The sequence below is a fragment of the Xenopus laevis genome, chromosome 4S (assembly GCF_017654675.1).
Source record: "Xenopus laevis strain J_2021 chromosome 4S, Xenopus_laevis_v10.1, whole genome shotgun sequence".
Classification (NCBI taxonomy): Eukaryota; Metazoa; Chordata; class Amphibia; order Anura; family Pipidae; genus Xenopus; species Xenopus laevis.
In genome coordinates, this window is record NC_054378.1 from 44,301,091 (window position 1) to 44,320,209 (window position 19,119).

The following is a 19,119-nucleotide window of genomic DNA, read 5'->3' on the forward strand; positions in this document are numbered from 1 at the left end:
GGGGTGAGAGAAGGGTGCCACATGGATGTCTTCTGGAATGACTCTGAATTGTGTGTAAAGTGTACAGGTCTTTTTTGTGCATTATAGTGCATCATGCAACCAGTTTTAAATCTGACACAGGATGTACAGCACCGAAAAAATTGCCAACCGTACACAAAGCCTGTGTCTACTCCTGTGCAAGGACCTCTGTAAATAGCCCCTTATGTCCTCTCTAAGGAACATAGGGTTCCCCTTTGGCTTACTGGAACTTTATGTTATGTGGCATAGATGCATGATACAATGTACAATATATATGGAGCCACACACACCCAAATATATACAGTTGGGGCGCTAACCCCATTTATTATTCCATATAAGCTACTCTGATACTTTGGTAGAATAATAAAGGGGTAAACTCCCCAACTGCATATATTTGAGTGTGTGTGGCTCCATATATATTGCGCACTCGCCAGCTTGGACCACCAGTGCAGTGAATGTGAATAGGCAGGTGTGCGGTGGATCAGCTGTATTTAATAGATGCATGATATCCATTCTTACAGAGTAGTGACAAACATAACTAAAATTTCTGATATGATAAATTGCTCCACTAAATAAATATTTAGTTCTGTTAATAATATAATTATTAAACTGCTGCTGTTCAATGATGGGCAATTTTGTCCCGTTTTGCTTTCCCCAAAACAGCGAAAAATTTGCGAAACGTCTAGTTTTTGATGCCGAAACGCTGCGAAAATGCACCAGTGTCCAAAATGTATTCACCAGCAGCGAAATGTGGTAATTCGCCACAAATTTGCGCCTGGCAAATAAATTCGCCCATCACTACTGCTGTTCACAGTCCTGGATGCCACATGTTTTTTTTAGCAATTGCATATATTTTGAATCTTTAGGGTCAGGGCACACAGGCAGATTTGGGGAGATTAGTCGCCCGGTGACAAATCTCCTTTTCTTTGGGTCAACTAATCTCCCTGAACTGCCTCCCCTGCCTTCCCGCTGGCTAAAATGAAAATCGCTGGCGGGATGGCACTTGGAGCGATTTATTTTCTGAAGTTGCCCAAAGTTGCCTCACGAGGAAAGTTTGGGCAACTTCGGAAAACGAACCGCTCCGAGTGCCATCCCGCCTTAGGGTCAGATTCGGGGAGATTAGTCGCCCACAACAAATCTCCTCTTCTTCAGGGTGACTAATCTCCCCGAATTGCCTCCCCTGCCTTCCCGCTGGCTAAAATAAAAATCACCAGCGGGATGGCACTCTGAGCGATTCATTTTCCGAAGTCTCCCAAAGTTTCCTCGTGCGGCAATTTTGGGCGACTTCAGAAAATGAATCCCGCCGGTGATTTTCGTTTCGGCAGGGGAGGCAGTTCGGGGAGATTTCTTGTCTGGTGACTAATCTCCCCAAATCTGCCTGTGTGCCCTGACCCTAACAACTAAATAAAGATAAGGTGTTTTTAATTATATGCCAGGTCCGAGAGCTGTTTACACATACTGTCTCATAATCATTACAAAAAAAAAAAAACGCCAGAAAAGCTATTATTCCCAATCACACCATGGGAAACCATCTTTGGGATGTGTCCATGAGGGCAGGAACAAGAAAACATGGCACTTAAATTGGCTTGTGGCTGGATAATGTACAATCTGTTTTATTATTCTGCTTGTAACAGGCAACATCTATTTAATGTATAAATAATAATGAATTTGATAGATTTATCTAACAGAGTCCCTTGGCGCATTCATTATTAATGTATTTCTCATTTGCAGGATTTGGAAGCTGCTCGTTACCACATGCTGCTGAAGAACACATTCCTGCCTTGCTGGTTTTTAAAGCACTTTTTATATCAGAAAAAAAAAACAAAACAAAAAAATAAAATAAGCCAATAAGCCATTTTCAGCACCTTTTCATTAGGGGGTACTGTATGCACATTTAGTTATTAGGAATGATAACATGTTGCTTGATGGTTTTTGTGTATGATTTAGCCTGAAATAGTATTATTTTATTTTTCTGTATTTTGCCAAGTGTATATCATTAACTTTATTAATTATTTAAGCAATTGTTTTACAGTGCATATTTGGGATGTGATCATCAGAAATAGAAGGCACAGAGGGAATTACCCATAAGAAAGGAATAAGCGATACCTATAACAGCAGATTTTTGGAGAGTCTTTGCATGCATGAAGGGGATGTCCCAACTGAAGCCATGTAAGGGGCAGCATCAGGGGTGCTTCGCCAATGAGGCGAGTTGAGGCTGTCGCCTAAGGCGGCAGCGCCCCACTAGGTACCAGGGGCAGCAAAAATGCTGCTCCTGGTACTTTAAGAGCGAATTCCCGGGGGAGGGGGGCAGCAGCAACTGCTACTGCCTCAGGCGGCGGAGGGGCCAGGATCGCCTCTGGGCAGCATTAGAGTAATTGAATGTTCATATATTATCTCCTACTTCTGTGCCTAAAGACTTTTACCTCCCCCCAATCTTTCTCTTTCCCCTGGGCAGACTCTAGATGAGTAGTAATTTCAGAATATTATTATATAATAAAGTAATATATTAAGTAACTCAGATAATTAATAAATGGTATGACATTTGTAATACATCGTATTTAGAGACTTAGATTATTTGTTTTAGTGATTATTCATGATAGTTTTCCTCTACTTCAGGTCTCCAGTACTAAAGTAATAACAAATGTATGGTGAGGTATTTGGAGAACAATGGTGTGATTGAATCCTTGGTCGGTCCATCTAGATATTCCTTAATTCACTTTCTTCACTATTTATTTATTCATGTATTTGGGCTAATGAATTTGGCTGTTAGTATATATGGTATGGCTGGGGTGAGCCACAGGTCCCTTTAACGGGAACTTAAGAGTGGTTACTTTTGTTTTTATATTTGTACTGATATTTTTCTAAAAACTGTGTTTTATTATAAGGAGGCACTTTCTTGTTACGAGTCGATATTAAAGACATATTGTGTAAAAACAAGAATCTGCTAGTGCATTATACCATTCTAAATAAAGAAGGAATGTGCTTAAAAAGTAGTGTTCCAGTTCCAGTCTGATTTATTGTGAAATTCCCTCAAACCCCTACTAGCCCTGCCCATCATTTCCAATTCCTGCTGCCTCCTTTCTAATGCTGTGCAGAGGAGCCAACGGCACTCCTCACACTGCACTGTAGGATAGGGACCAATCAGCAGCTAGGCTGACCTGATAGGGAACTGAAGCTTGTCTTTGCCTTTGTGACTTCAGGGCAGTGATTGGCTATCCCCCTCCTAATATGCTTCTGTCAGGGACTGTTAGGACATGTCCATCCCTCATATGAAACTTGGAGAGCCATGTTAACAGATCTATAAGGAGCTCCCATAAAGGGGAAATTTTTAAAGATTACATTATTTTTTAGCAAGAAAACATACCACTCATGCAAATGCATGAGAAAAAACAGCTTTGACTCCAATGCATTGAAGCATGAAAAACTAAAAAAATTAATGCTGATTGACTACAATGTATATGATGAAAGAAAAAATGCCCATTGATACAAACGCATTCGAAGCAAGAAATAACGCAGTTGCATTTATCATTATTAATGACTAAAATTGTATTTGGACATGTAGGGGCAGATTTATCAAGGGTCGAATTTCGAGGGTTAAAAAACCCTCGAAGTAAAATCCTTTGAATTCGAATATCGAATTCGAAGGATTCTAGTGCAAAAGGTTTGAACGATCGAATAAAAACTATATGATTCGAACTATTTTAAGCGATCGATCAAATGATTTTTATTTGATCATAAAAAGTGCCCAAAACCTATCTACAATGTCCCCATAGGCTAACATTCAATTCAGTAGCTTTTATTTGGCAAAGTATTGAGTCAATGGATTTTTTTTAAAGAGACAGTACTTCAATTATCGAATGGTTGAACGATTTTTACTTCGAATCGTTCAAATCATTCCATTCGATCGAATTTGACCAATTCCAAGTACCCAAAAAATTACTTCGAAAATTCTAATATTTTTGGATTCGAACTATTCACTCGAGCTTAGTAAATCTGCCCCTTACAGTGGAAGTTATTTTCGTCTGTAATTTACCCACCCACTTAGATTGTTGACTCTCTTTCGATTTGTTTCTTTAATACTTGGCAATTAATCTTTAATGTAACTGTATTTTCTATTCATTTATTGTTCTGCTGTTCAGTGATGTGTGCATACAGTTATAAACTAAAAATATACATACATCATGCCTCCCAATTGTCCCGTTTTCTGCGGAACAGTCCCGATTTTGACAGCTCAGCCCTGAGTCCTGGGTTTCTTACTGAAATGTCCCGACTTGCTCTTTGATCTCTTGCACTGACTCGAGAAAAATATACAGTTTCTGAAACGTAATTAAAATATGAGGCTTTTTGGCATAGAGCCCAGAACAGCCAGCAGATAAACCTTTGTAACAATTTATGATAAGCAAAGTAACTATATAAGATAAGCAAGTCTCTTGGGAGAACTGAGATTAGCCGTTTAAAGGGCAATTCACTTTCATTAGCAAAACAGTTATAACACATACAACATTGCACTAAAACTCCCAGAAATGTGTTTAAACTTTCATAAGGGAAATCATTTATCGGCTCAGTCCCCAAATAAAGTTAAAGTTAACTGCTCACCCAGCGCAGAATAGGACCCAGGTGTAGAAACCCTGGGTCTATCGTTGAAGGGTGTAGTTTTAACCAGTACACAGCATTGAAGTTTCAATCACAGCAATCTTTGTATATATGAGAACTCACCGAACTTGCAGGGTGGCCCGGGTGCAGCGCCCCGAACCCGTAGCTGGGGGAGTAATTCAACGTAGATAGCGAAGAAGCACGCACTCCATGGACCAATGGATATAATAAAAGATCTTTATTGGAACAGCTAAAACAATAAACCTTACGCGTTTCGTATCCGAAGATACTTAGTCATAGGCATAATTGAAAACAGCCGTGAACTGACATTTAAACAAGTAAAAAGGATATGACGTACAAATCAGTGATCCTGAATTTTAAACCTAAAATTTAAATTGTTTCAGCTGAAATGAAACCTCTACTCTTATCAATTCAAATCATTGCACACAGTTCTAAATTAATTTATGAAACCATTATTGAGACAATTTTTCTTGAAATATTTTATAAGACTATTTTTTAAGACCATCTATTATATATAACAAGACGGAATGCTGAAAATACTAGAAATAATAAATCGTGAATTGCATAATTTTAACCGCTTCAAAATCGGCATCTGATTCAAGAATATTCGTTTGCGTCGTGGAACTCATATTGAATAAACATGGACTCGTATCACATTGTATTCATATCGTTATAAAACATTAAAAATTAAAGAAAGGAAGAACGGGGATGTAATTCAAGTTAAATTACCACAATAAGGCTCAGAAAATAGCGATTAAACGAGCGTCATTAATATCCTGATGTCTACCGGTTGGATTGAAGTGTTAAAGTCTGATCCATTACCAAATTCGTTATGCTTCTAATCGAAGTGCTATACCAAATTTAACTACATTAATCATGAAACAAGTTCCCCAAAACTTAGTGTATTTATACGAAAAATTAAATTTCAATAAATAAATAAATAAATAAATAGATGGCTCTATTCTTATATGCATAAATACTAAAGTGCTAATAATAGGTTAAGTCATAATAATATCAATGACCTTAGTGAATAGAATCTCATATATATCTAAAGTGCAATTAACATTTTTTTTAAATAAAATAATATATTCCATTTTATTCATTTAATCTAAATTTTAATTATACTCTAAATATGTGTCCAAAATAATAACACAATTGGTGCTCATGTGTCAATCCATCAAATTTCATATCATTTTATTAAAGTGTTTTATATATAAACTTCATGTGTTAATTGATTTTCAAATTTTCAAATTTTTAAATTTTTAAATTTCTAAATCTCCAGAGTGATTAATTTCCCATATGCCTATATCAAATCACTAATTCATTTTATAAACTTACTCAAAACAATCTATTTTATAACCACATAAATCATATATCGTGCTAAAACCTTATCTCATGGATTCATAGTACTTCATATCTATCTAACGTATCAATTACATCCAAAATCTAAAATATTAACCACGGATTCAAATCAATCTACAATCGACCAATGAACAAAAACCTATTTTCATTTTATGCGTGGTATTATGCAGAAATGTGTTTAAACTTTCATAACCTGCCAAATTTTGTAAAATGGACATGGTAACTAGGGGACGGCACAGGTATTTTTTTCACTCTTTTCATTTTTTCAAATGTTGGGAGGCATACATACATACATACAAGTTAAGTAAGAGTGACTACAGATCCAGCAGCTGATTTTTATTGTAAGAATCATTCCAGGCTGTGTGTAAGGTGGAAAACTCTGGACAATATGTCGGTATCAAGTAGACTTTGAAAGGATGTGAATTATGGCAGTGATCTGGCCAGCTCTGACGTAGTGTGGGTGTGCTGGAGACCTTGCAAGACCTAATACGATACAATGAAGACACCACCTGACATGTCTTTCTCACTAAGTAGGACCTTTTATGTAGGCATTAGTAATTGGAAGAGAGCAAATGTAATACAACTGCTATAGCTAGAGGTAAGCATACTAAGGGCTCTTACTCACTGGCGTTCTGACCTGCGCTCCCCTGCGTTCCGTTTTTTGGCGTTCAGCCGCAGGGGAGCGCAGGAATAGACGCATGTCATTATTTCAAATGGGGCTGTACTCACTCAGGCGCATGTAGGCGCCGAACGCAGGTTGAGACGCAACATGCTGCATTTTTCCTGCGTTCGGCGCCTACACACGCCTGAGTGAGTACAGCCCCATTTGAAATAATGACATGCGTCTATTCCTGTGCTCCCCTGCGGCTGAACACCAAAAAACGGAACGCAGGGGAGCACAGGTCAGAACGCCAGTGAGTAAGAGCCCTAAGAGATGTAATCTTCAGGGATAGTATCTTTAAACAATATAGCTTAGTAAAATTTACACCAGCTTCTTAGAGTCAGGGGAGCACTTAACCTACCAGCTAATTGTCTCCTTGCTCTTCAAAACTCATAAATTCTATTGACTGATGATTATACCATCCAACAACATTACCAGAGTAACAGACATCAAACATGTATGCATCATATAAACCTTTCTGCCAATAGAATCATAGGAAATGATACCAGTCAATCTCTTTGCTTCATATAAATGCACAGTTTAATGTAGCCAATCACAATGAAACCAAAAAAGTGTAGAGGCTGATGAATCCTTGGACTGTGATGCCGCTGCCAATAATACGACTCTGAGCTGAAACTGCTGCTGTTGCAAATTTATATTTACCGCAGGTTAGTAAACTGGCGATAACATATTTGGCGAAAATTCAGTCTATATGTTGTGCGAATATTTTTAACGCACTTTAGTAAACGGACCCCAATGTCTCTAGAGTTATCCCTGATGAGTGACAACATGTCAATGCCATAGCTTTTCTTAGAAACTCATGTGAAAAAGAAGCAATTTCAGGTATGAGACCTGTTATCCAGAATGCTCGGGACCTGGGGTTTAATGGATGTAGCATGGTTGGGAAAATCATAGACAGTGGCGGAACTAACGGGGGACAGGGTCGGACTGGGGGGCCCGGGGCCCACCGGGACTGCTGGTCCAGGGCCCCCCGCCCCCCTACTGCGCCGCTTGAAAACGCCGCCATGCGCATGCGCGAGCGGCACTTCTCGGTGCGCAAGTGCATATTTAAAAAAATTTATACTATTAGAGGGGGTCTGGCCTGGCGGGGGCCCACGAGGGTCAGGGCCCACCGGGTTTTTTCCCGGTGTCCCGCCGGGCCAGTCCGACACTGCCAGGGGAGCAGGGGGTGCGAGCGGGCCAGGGCCCGTCCCCTCTACGATCGCTACTGATCATAGATGGAAAGTATATCCCTCCCAGAATCCTCTATGAAGCAGTGCAGAGGGATGTGAAAATGAGGCTCTGAGTAGCAGGGAGGTGATTAGCCTCACCTGGAGTAAAAAGGTGGGGGCTCAATTAAGGCTGCTCTCTGCGCTGGAGAGAGAGAGAAAGGAGAGCTACTGGAGGGCTGTGTTAAAAGTTTGAATAGTAACTGCATGTTACCTGTGTTTAAAGCATAAGGACTTTTATTGCTGGCCACAAGTTTTCAGAAAGAGACAAGTTATTTGGTAGCAAGGACTGGCTACCAGCTACTGCCTTAAGTGTTTGGGGAGCGGCTGCTTCCAGGAGAAAAGCACAAGGAATCTCCAAAGGACTGTGAGTTAACAGTTAATTTTGTTTGCTGGACTTATATTGCCCAAGTGCAGTGATCCCCAACCAGTAGCTCGCGAGCAACATGTTGCTCTCCAACCCCTTGGATGTTGCTCCCAGTTGCCTCAAAGCAGGTGCTTATTTTTGAATTCCAGGCTTGGAGGGAAGTTTTAGTTGCATAAAAAACAGTTGTACTGCCAAACAGAGCCTCAATGTAGGTTGACAATCCACATAGGGGCTACTAAATGGCCAATCAAAGCCCCTATTTGGCACCCCAGGAACATTTTTTATGCTTGTGTTGCTCCCCAACTCCTTTTACTTCTGAATGTTGCTCACGGGTTCAAAAGGTTGGGGGATCCCTGCCCAAGTGGGAGACTGTGGGACCTTTGGGAAAAGGACATTTTCATTTATCAGTACAGCTGGACTATTTTTGTTTACTGCCTTCCCAAAGGGTATGAACTGTTATGTTGGTGTTTAAGCTGCTGTGTTAAATAAATGCACACGTGAGATCAGCTGAAAACCTGTGTACTGTCTACTGTCTGTGTGAAAGGAGCTGCTGCTGCTACTACCTAAAGAGCCATTCCCCCACGCGGATAACAACTGGTTTTGGTTCCAAAAAGGATTAATTATATCTTAGTTTGGATCAGTACAAGCTTCTGTTTTATTATTACAGAGAGAAAGGGAATTGTTTTTGTTTTTTTGTTTTTGTTTTTTTTTTTACATTTTGGATTATTTGGATAAAATGGAGTCTATGTGAGATGGCTGTTCTGTAATTCAGAGCTTTGCTTTCTGATAACTGTTTCCAGATAATGGATCCCATACCTGTATTGACTCAACATGATCTGACCCTGATTCAAAATGAGAGAATTAATGCAGTTTGAGTGAAATATGGAATCAACTACAGTATAATGAAGCACTGGCCAGGGGTGATTCTGGCTATAATGCCGCCTGAGGCGGCCTTCTTTCGCCGCCCCCACCCCTCCCCACGGCACTAACCTTTATAGCGCCGGAGAGGGCAGGGGTGGTCCGCGACGCTTAGTGCAGAGAGCGCAATAGCGCTCTCTGCACTAGAAGAGCCGAATTTCCGGTTTGAAAACCGGAAATTCGGCTCTTAGTTACCAGGAGCGGCATTTTTGCCGCCCCTGGCAACCAGGGGGGGCGCTGCCGCCTGAGGCGAGTGTCTCAACTCGCCTCATTGGTGGAGCGCCCCTGGCACTGGCCCATGCTGTTTCCTAATGAATGAGCCCCTGATGCATCAAAAATCTGAGATTATTTATAGTTTAAATGTGTTCTGTCGGGAAAAAATATTTCATGCAAGGTGTTTTACATTCTGTAGGCTTTCCATAACATTACCACATTCCAATAATGTTTGGCCTACTTCGTTTGTATCCATGGAACTGTTATTTCCATAACCTTTTTTATTTTCAAACAGTGTGTTTAATATTTTAACCTTACATCATCCTGAAGTACCTGGTAAGGTGATATCTGGGGTATCAGGTGAAACCTGTTTTAGCTTTGAGTAGATAAGCCTTGTATAAAGAAAAATAAAGGTTGTTAGGATAACTTTGAGTCCTGTTTTCTTGCTTTAATTCACAGCATGAAATCAGCTTTCCAATAACAGCAGATGGGAGTTTGAAAAGCTGGCAGGATAATAAGTATCTTGACATGAAGCTATCATATTAGCCCTGGCTGTCAGGCATACCCAGATGAAAATACAGCTGGAGGCCCAAGTGATCCTTCTTTAATCTGCCTCTGTCAGGAGATAATGAAGTATTAATTCAGAATATAATTGAATTATATGACCTTTTTTGTTATTTAAAAGCAGGTGGAGGTCAAATATGACCAGTGAATTCATTCCTACATAATAATGTTGTGTCTCAAACCACTGTATGATACTGAAACAGAAGGGATTTCATATTAGTGAGTGGGAGAACACACTAGGCAAGTGTAGACTAGACTGACTGTGACAGACACATTTTTGGCAATAAGGCAGCAACATGACACAGGGATTTAGGGATAAATTAGGTTGAATGATTCAAAATCATCCTTGTATACCCTTTTTTGAATGTTTTGAGGAACTATAATGTATTATACTCTTGAAATGCCTACAAGAATGGATACAACAAGTATCCATTCGTTACAATTACTCATGACTTAAGTCATAAAGCTTGGGACTGTGCATTAACATTTGCAAATATGTTGTTTTTAAAGAAACTATACCCCCCCCCGAACAATGTAGGTCTCTAAACAAATATATTGCCTAAAACATCTCATGTGTAAAACCCTGCTTCATGTAAATAAACCATTTTTTTTATAATACAGGTATGGGACCTGTTATCCAGAATGCTCAGTACCTGGGGTTTTCCAGATAATGAATCTTTCCATAATATGCATCTTCATACCTTAAGTCTATTAGAAATCCATGTAAACATTAAATAAACCCAATAGGCTGGTTCTGCTTCCAATACGGATTAATTATATCTTAGTTTGTGTCAAGTACAAGCTACTGTTTTATTATTACAGAGAAAAAGGATATCATTTTTTAACATTTGGATTATTTGGATAAAATGGAGTCTATTGAAAATGGCCTTTTTCTAATTCGGAGCTTTCTGGATAAAGGGTTTCTGGATACTTATTTAGTAGTATGTGCCATTATTTCCCTTTAATTTGCTTTTAAAATCAGCATTGCTAGTAATTTCCCAGTCTTGCATGCCGTATGTAACATGCAGTAGAACAGAGAGAGCAAGAGAACAGTAAGTATTATCTGTCAGTGATGGGAATGTACATCTCTGGAAGTTCTTTATCCAGCTGAATGTTCAGTGCAGCTGTTTTGCTGCTGATCAGAGCATAGCCCTCTATGCAATTCATTAATGCACAGGACAAAATCATTTCCAGCAAACAGCAAGCTCCAAGTATGTCAGCCTTGTAATCAACGGAGGAAGGGGTCGGTCCCCGAAAGCTTGTGCTTCAACTTCTGCAATAAAATGTGATAAAGTATTTTGGCATAAGTTGGAGTGCTTCTTCCCTATATATATATAGCCTGGATTGTAATCAACTGATTCTAGTATTTTCTGCCTCTGTCAAATTTGCAATTTAAAATATTATATCTATGTGTGCAGCAGGGAGCACTGGTCCTGGCCAAATAACTGGTTTTATTGTAGGTTGCCAGAGAAAATAAAACCTAATAACCATTTAAATGTCAAAGCAGAGAACCACAGACCACAATGGTATATAGTTCACAAACAACCAAAATTAAAAAAAAATCTAATTTTAGATTGTCTTAAAATACTAAGGGGCAGATTTACTAAAGAGCGAAGTGGCTAACGCTAGTGACTTTTCACCTAGTGTTGCCACGCGCAGGGACATTGCCAAATCACTAACAGGTGCAAGCGCCAATTCGCTAGCGAACGGGACCGTCGATAGTGGTCAATTGCTCTCTATTAGCACGCAACTTTTCGCTCTGGTGAATTCACTAAAATGCGGATTTTACTAAACATTAACTCTTTTGCCAGAGTTGCCTTCTCCACCTCAGACCAGACAAAGTGATATAAAGCATCCACTTGGGTGCTGCCTCCTTAATCTGCTGGTCCCAAGCAGGCAAAGTCTACAAATAAATATAAAAGAAGTTAAAAATTGTAAAATTGTATCAGAACCTTTTTTCAATTAAAGATATATTGCACAATTTGGCATAGAAAAATTGTTCTTCAAAAAAATCTGTTAAATCTGTTCCCAATGCATTTTGTTGTGTCCCGACTTTCTCAAGGGCAATGGAGTGCGATAGAGCACTTGTACATGATCAAAATCAAGTCCTGAGCTTCCCAGTCAGAACCCTTGCAGTCAAACAAAAGTATTCTGTGATTGTGGTTTTACATGGTGCCTTTTATAAACTGCTCGAGCCATGCTATTTTTATAAATAGAATTGAGACTTGTAGGATTATTTCTCTTTTGTTTTCATTTGCATAAAATAAAAAAGTTATTTGTCTTTTGAAAAATATGCAGATTAACTTGGGAAAATGTACCAGGAAAAAGAATCCGAAGGTTGGTGTGCGGCGTCTCTGAAAAACTTTCCATCTAGGTATGGCAGGTAGCAATATATAGCTGGTAATAAGTTGTGCCACATAAAATCATTTCAGGTTATAGATAGCACAAACAGGTTCTATTTTTGTTATGTACCTGCAAACAATGATTTTTTTGTCAGAGCTGTCATATTTTGCTTTTATATCTACACTTTTCAGAGGAACTCTACAAGAGAACACCTTGGACAAACTCAGTCATAGATTACAACAGTGCCGGATAAAATTGGGAAGCCAAAAGCACATATTTTTAAACAAAATTCTGGGAATGCTGTGATTATAGGGGAGAGCAGTGGCAAATTTCAAATAGGTGAAGTGTTGAGTGTGATAAACATGCACTTACACTTGATTGGGCTACTTGTCCTAATTTTTGCTTGTGTACCCCCAAAATACCTCACACAGCCAGTTACATGTACAGAACCATAAAAGGCAAGTACATTTTTATACAACTAAGCTGAATTTGAGTTGAATCTATACCCTGTAATACGTATATTCAGAGGTCCACCACACTTTACAACTATTGTATGTATCTCATTCAAATACAACTCCAGAAATTTTGCCTCTCCCTAATGATTTTTCAGGTTTTGCAGAGGAAACCGCAATGTCAAAGTGATACGTTTATTTAATGTAAATCAAGTAAAGCTTACTATAGAATATTTTACTACTATTATCTGAAAGAAGCAACAACTCCAAGAGGGACTGTCCAAGATAGTTTAATAGTTATATAGTTAAGCTGGGTTGAAAAAAGACAAAGTCCGTCAAGTTCAACCCCTCCAAATAAAATCCAGCATCCATACATCCACACTGACCCTCCATATACTCACATAAACTGCACATACCAATTTCCTCTAGTCTGAAGGAGTTGCCTCTGGTGTGATGATGCCATTTGTCTATAATCCTGTAATGTACTTGTAAAGTGTAATCATGTCCGCTCCCAAGTGTCTTTTTTCCAGAGAAAACAACCCCAACCTTGACAGTCTTCCCTCATAATTTAAGTCTTCCATCACTCTAACCAGTTTAGTTGCACGTCTCTGCACTCTCTCCAGCTCATTTATATCCCTCTTAAAGGGGAAGGAAACCTCCTCGGCGCTAACCCCCCACCCCCCCTCCCGTGTATTGCCCCCCCTCCCTCCTCCCCCCTGGCCTACCCCTCCCGCTGGGCAAATGCCCCTAACTTGTTACCCTTCTGCGCAGGTCCAGTCCAGGGAGTTCACAGGCGACATCTTCTTCCACGCAATCTTCTTCCTCCTTTGACCGGCGCATGCGCAGTAGGATCGTTTCGCCGGTACGATCTACTGCGCATGCGCGTGACTTTTGGCGCATGCGCAGTAGATCCGTACCGGCGAAATTCTCCTACTGCGCATGCGCCAAAACGCCGGTCAAAGGAGGAAGAAGATCGCGTGGAAGAAGATGTCGCCTGTGAACTCCCTGGACTGGACCTGCGCAGAAGGGTAAGTAACAAGTTAGGGGCATTTGCCCAGCGGGAGGGGTAGGCCAGGGGGGAGGAGGGAGGGGGGGCAATACACGGGAGGGGGGAGGGGGTTAGCGCCGACGAGGTTTCCTTCCCCTTTAAGGTCTGGAGTCCAAAACTGCACTGCATACTCCTGATGAGGCCTCACCAGAGACCTATCAAGAGGCATAATTATGTTTTCATTTCTTGAGTTTATGTCCTTTTTTATGCAAGACAGAACTTTATTTGCTTTAGTAGCCACAGAATGACACTGCCCAGATTTAGACAACATGTTATCTACAAAGACCCTTCTCAGTTAAGGAAACTCCCAACACACTGTCATTTAGTGTATAACTTGCATTTATATTATTTTTGCCAAAGTACATAACCTTGCATTTATCAACATTGAACCTCATTTTCCAGTTTGCTGCCCAGTTTTCCATTTTAGTCAAATCACTCTGCAAAGTGGCAGCATCCTGCATGGAACCTATAGTTCTGCACAATTTAGTATCATCTGCAAAAATAGAAACAGTACTTTCAATGCCCACCTCCAGGTCATTAAAAAGAAAATTTTCCATTTACCACCACTCTTTGCAATTTATCTTTCAGCCAGTTCTCTTTCCAGGTACAAATACTATGTTAAATTAGTCTAGACCTTGCACATAAAACCATGCTGGCATAAACTTGTGGTATTATGATTTGCAATGAAGTCCAGTATCTTATTTCTTAAAACCCCTTCGAAAAGCTTTCCTATCACTCAAGTCGCACTAACTGGCCTATAGTTTTGAGGCTGAGAAGGGGATCGCTTTTTGAATAATGGCACCACATTAGCAATTCTCCAGTTTCTTTGCACCGGGCCAGACCTCAATGAATCCTGAAAAACTAAGTAAAGTTTAACCAACATTATAGCAGCGTCACCGCAATGTCTCCCCACAATGTTTCTTGGTAAAAAGGAAATAATAAGATGAATAATGTAGTTGTTTCCTTGTTTAAGCCTGCGTTACTTTAGAGAATATAGTTCAAACCAGACAATCTGTACCTACTTGTGTGCAGTGTTCTTGCTGTTCATAGTAACATCAACGCATACATTACCGATCCTTGGGATGCCATATGTAGTGTAAGGGTCTCAACTGTCTTGCCAATTGGAGTTTTAAAGTTTCCCCTTGCCATTTGTATATTGTGGCTTCTGGAACCTTCCCCTCTCCTTTCAAACAGGCCTGTGTAAAGTCTATTCTTAAAAACAGACCCGTCCTGTCTGTCAAATTACTTCTACCGCTTGCCTCTAAACTCCTAGAGCTTATTGTGTTCTTCTGTATTAATAACTCACCCATAATCTGATGAAACCTATGCAATCATGTTTTCTGGACTGCACATTCTACTGAGACTGCGTTGTGCAGAGTTACAAATTATCTTCAGGTTGCCAAAGCCAAAGGTTACTTCTCTATCTTTATCCTCCTTGACTTATCATCTGCATTTGATATGGTAGATCACTTTCTTCTGATGCAAATTTTGTATTCGCATGGTATCCATAACCAGGCTACATCTTGGCTTTCTTATAACTAACTGTTCATTCACTCAACCAAGCACCTTCCTCCTAGACAATGTTCCATGTAAAAATACTTTATCTTAACCCATGAACACAAAAAATTTTTCTTTTTCCGTTATTAAGTTAGAGTTAAAATTTCAAAGGTGTTAAATAGTCACTAATAGTATATTAGTTACTTATAGTATAATAGTATTTATAGGGGCCTACACTTACATCTATGATCATACATACTGTACATGAACTTTTAGGGGATTATTTATTAAAGTCTGAATGCCAAAAACTGGAAAAATTATTTTTTTACTATAAAATCCGAATTATTAGTGGAAAATAAAAACTCAAATTGTTTGATATTTATTATACCCTGAGGATGGAAAAAGTTAGAATCTGAAAATCCGGCATCTCAGACCTACTGAGATTGTATATAACTCAATGGGAGAGGTGCTGTAATGGAATCTACCTCAGGTCTTCAAGATGGCGTCCAAGATGGCGACCACCTGCCTCACCACATGGCTCCTGCTGGGCACAGGTCTATGACCTCACCTTTTTCCCACTCCAGGATTGGTCGTCGGCGACGGAACGGACGCCGGCGTCAGAATCGGGCGCCGGCGTCGAGACGTCAGCGTGAGGACGCTGGCGTCTGCGTCTGACGCAAGCGCGTCAAAATTTGGCGCCAACCCAGAGACTATTTAAACGTACTTCCCCTTCCAGTCCTTGCCCAACTATAGGTTCCTGCTACAGAGTTCCTGGGTGTTATTGTCTATTTTGATTCTTGTGTACCGACTTCTGCCTGTTCTTCGATTCTGCTTGTCTTCTGCCTGGTCTGACCTATTTGCCTGTATTTTGACGATTCTTTGGATAAACCCTCTTGTACCTCGAACCTGGTCTGGTCTCCTCTTTGGTCTACACTATTACTGTGCCTTCGGGCCCGTTACAGTATAGTTGGGCCATGGACCCTTCGGAGGAGACTCCAGCTCCACCTGATGTCGGTGGCGCTATCCGCGGTCTGGCTTCCCGCATGCAGTCATACGAAGCCCAGCAGTCACACTTCGGTCAGGCTCTTGAAGCTATTCTGGACAAGTTGTCGGCATTGTCACCTGTGGCCCCTGTCCCTGTGGCCGTTCCTGCAAGCCCACTTCAGCCTTCGGAACCTCGCATTCCTGCGCCTCCCCTCTACAGCGGCGATCCTGATGCATGCAGAGGTTTCATCAACCAGTGCGAGATCCAGTTCGCCCTGCTGCCAGGTCAGTTTGTATCCGAACGAGCTAAAGTGGGGTACATGATTACTCGCCTGCAGGGGAAGGCTTTGGAGTGGGCATCACCTCTGTGGGAGAAGGGGGACCCTTTGATTGACAACGCCAGTGCCTTCATCCGTGAACTTCGGGTCGTCTTTGATGCCCCTGGTCGAGCTATGGCATCCTCTGCTCGCCTGTTCCAGATCCAGCAAGGCACTCGCTCTGTTCCAGAGTACGCTATTGAGTTCCGCACCCTAGTTGCGGAGACCACCTGGAACAATGATGGGTACCATGCCGCCTTCTACAACGGCCTAGCCATGCGGATTAAAAACGACTTGGTCTCCCGGGAAATTCCTTCTCGGTGGGAGGATCTGGTGGCGCTGGCTATAAAGGTTGACACCCGGCAGAGGGAATTTCAACTCGAGCTCGACAGAGAGCGTTCGAAGAAGTATCCCCGGTTCCAATCCACCCTGGCTCCTCGCTTTCAGAGACCCCTACTCTTCAATCCGGCCTCTGCTTTCCCCTCTCCTACTCCTGCGGCTTCTGCTTCCTCTGCTCCATCTACTGAGGAACCCATGCAGATCGGACGGGCTCGTCTTTCCGAACAGGAGAAGCTACGGAGAAGGGCTGCCGGCCTATGCCTGTATTGTGGGGGCAAATCGCACTTCGCCCATGAGTGTCCTGTGAAGCCGGGAAACGCCAGCACCTAGGTAGGTTTGGGGAGACCTATCTGGGTGGTGTTTGTCATTCTCCCCAACCCTCTACTCAACGCTTCCTTCTTCCAGCACAGATCCAATTCGGTTCCCAGAAGATCCCAGTGCAAGCTTTCCTGGACTCTGGTGCTGCCGGAAATTTCATGGACAGAGTTTTTGCTGCTCGTCATGCGGTTCCCCTACAACCCTTGGCCTCTCCTCTGCGGGTGTTGGCTATTGATGACCGCCCTCTGTCTTCGGCCATTATTTCTCAAACCACCGCTGAACTTTCTCTTAGAGTGGGCACCATGCATCTGGAGAGATTGGCCTTTCTACTCATCGATTGCCCTTCAACTCCACTCGTTTTGGGGCTTCCCTGGTTGTGCACCCATAATCCAGTCATTGACTGGTCCTCCTCTCAAGTCTCCCGCTGGAGCCCCTATTGCCAACGGAACTGTTTGCCTGCTGTACCCCTTATCAAGGTTTCTTCTGTTTCTTCCAAGTTGTCCCTTCCATCCGTCTATCAAGATTTTGCTGATGTCTTCAATAAGGGCTCTGCAGAGACCCTTCCTCCTCATCGACCCTATGACTGTCCGGTCGAACTTCTTCCTGGTTCCATGCCTCCCTGGGGTCGCACCTATCCTCTTTCCCCCTCTGAGACGGCTGCCATGAAGACCTACATTCAGGAGAATCTCCAAAGAGGCTTCATCCGCCCTTCTTCCTCCCCTGCTGGTGCTGGATTTTTCTTTGTCGAAAAGAAGGACGGAGGTCTGCGACCATGCATAGACTATAGGGGGTTAAACAAAATCACCATTAAAAACCGTTACCCTCTCCCCCTAATCTCCGAACTCTTCGATCAGTTAAGAGGGGCCAAGATCTTCACTAAGCTGGATCTTCGGGGTGCCTATAACCTCATTAGAGTTCGTGAAGGGGACGAATGGAAGACCGCCTTCAATACCTGAGACGGGCATTATGAATATCTAGTCATGCCGTTTGGACTATGTAATGCCCCCGCGGTCTTCCAAGAGTTCGTAAATGATATATTCAGAGATCTGTTGGGGCAAAGTGTTGTCGTCTATCTGGATGACATTCTTGTCTTTTCCAAAAATCTCCACGAGCATCGCTCCCTAGTGAAGGAAGTTCTTCTTCGCCTAAGAAAGAATAATCTCTTCGCTAAATTGGAAAAGTGTTCGTTTGAAGTGTCCTCCATCCCTTTTCTTGGGTACATCATCTCCCAGCAGGGTTTCAAGATGGATCCAGCCAAGGTTTCAGCAATTCTTGATTGGCCCCTCCCCACAAGTGTCAAGGCTATCCAGAGATTTATTGGCTTTGCCAACTATTACAGACAATTTATTAAAGGTTTCTCTTCCAAGATCTCTCCTATCCTGGCCCTTATCCGAAAAGGGGGTAAACCACAGCACTGGCCTCCTCTAGCCTTGGAAGCCTTTGAATCCTTGAAAACTGCCTTTTCTTCTGCACCTATTCTCAAGACACCCCGAACTTCTTCTTCCCTTCTTCCTCGAAGTCGACGCCTCAGATGTGGGAGTTGGAGCTGTCTTGTCACAGAGATCATCCTTGGATGGGAAGTTACATCCCTGTGCATTCTTCTCTAAGAAATTTTCCTCCTCCGAGCAGAACTACGATGTGGGAATCGTGAGTTATTGGCAGTGAAACTCGCCCTGGAGGAGTGGAGACATTTACTGGAGGGATCCTCCATTCCCGTGACCATCTTTACAGACCATAAGAACCTTGAATTTATCCAGTCCCTCAAACGTTTGAATCCTCGACAAGCCAGATGGTCACTGTTCTTCTCCCGTTTTAACTTCGTCATCACCTTTCGTCCTGGCTCTAGAAATAGAAAGGCTGATGCTTTGTCAAGAA